This window comes from Bactrocera latifrons, unplaced genomic scaffold, assembly GCF_001853355.1.
Source record: "Bactrocera latifrons isolate USDA-ARS-PBARC rearing strain unplaced genomic scaffold, ASM185335v1 scaffold_117, whole genome shotgun sequence".
In the NCBI taxonomy this organism is placed as follows: domain Eukaryota; kingdom Metazoa; phylum Arthropoda; class Insecta; order Diptera; family Tephritidae; genus Bactrocera; species Bactrocera latifrons.
The window spans coordinates 986,910-987,914 of NW_017534597.1; positions in this window are offsets into that span (position 1 = coordinate 986,910).

The following is a 1,005-nucleotide window of genomic DNA, read 5'->3' on the forward strand; positions in this document are numbered from 1 at the left end:
AAATAAAGAAAAGTAAATTATATTAAAATATTGTTCATTTTGAACTACAACTTGCACAGATACATACAATATTTTCACTGATATTGTTGTTGATGTAGCGGCAGAATTCTGCCGAGTTGACAGTCYTTGGTCAGATAAAAAAYCCGGRTCAGTTCCGGTGATATATCTTCAATGCTCAATTTATATAACATTAATTTTGAATTCTGATTTTGATTTTAAAATAAAATTGAAAATTCTTAGTACTACATTAAGTGGATTTTAAATTTAGTTTTCTATTCATAGATTTAAATCTTGCATAAAAAATTAAGTTGTACATATTTAATTGATTTAATCTCAAAATTTTAATTAAAAAAACGCAATGCTGCTATATCTAATAGATCAAAAATAATATTATTTTTAAAATTAATTAAAAGGTAAATTTATTGATGATTGATTGATTTTAATGATAATTTGCACAATTCTATTTCTAACAGTTATTTGTATCATCTGTAACTGTTGAGTTGCAAATAGGGTCATATATTGGGTAATCGAAAAAGTCTTTTCGTATTTTTCTTTTATATTTAGATATACTAATAAATGAATGTATCATTTTGGTCGACCACTTTTTGCCATTTTTCCACTAGAGACATTATCCCATCAGWGTAATACTTTCATCAGTCTAAATTGAATTTTGAAATTTCCGGAACGGAAGCGACCGAACCATTGTTGTACTACACGAACAGATATACATCGTCTTTGTGAACTTCACAAATTCCATTGGTGGCTTGCGTGGCACTCTTCACTTCTTTATATAAAAATTTCGAAAAATTTCAAAATATAGCGAAATTTTTCATTATTTTCACTAATCGTGAAGATCGTGAAGCTTCTGTTTGACGTTTTGCACCTTAAGCTGTTTGCCTGACATTGATTCTTGAATGTTGCAAGAGTATAAAATGTGCAGTTGCAAACAAACTTAGCCCTTCCTTGCTTGTTTTACTTACTGCACGTCTATGCAAATATAAACTT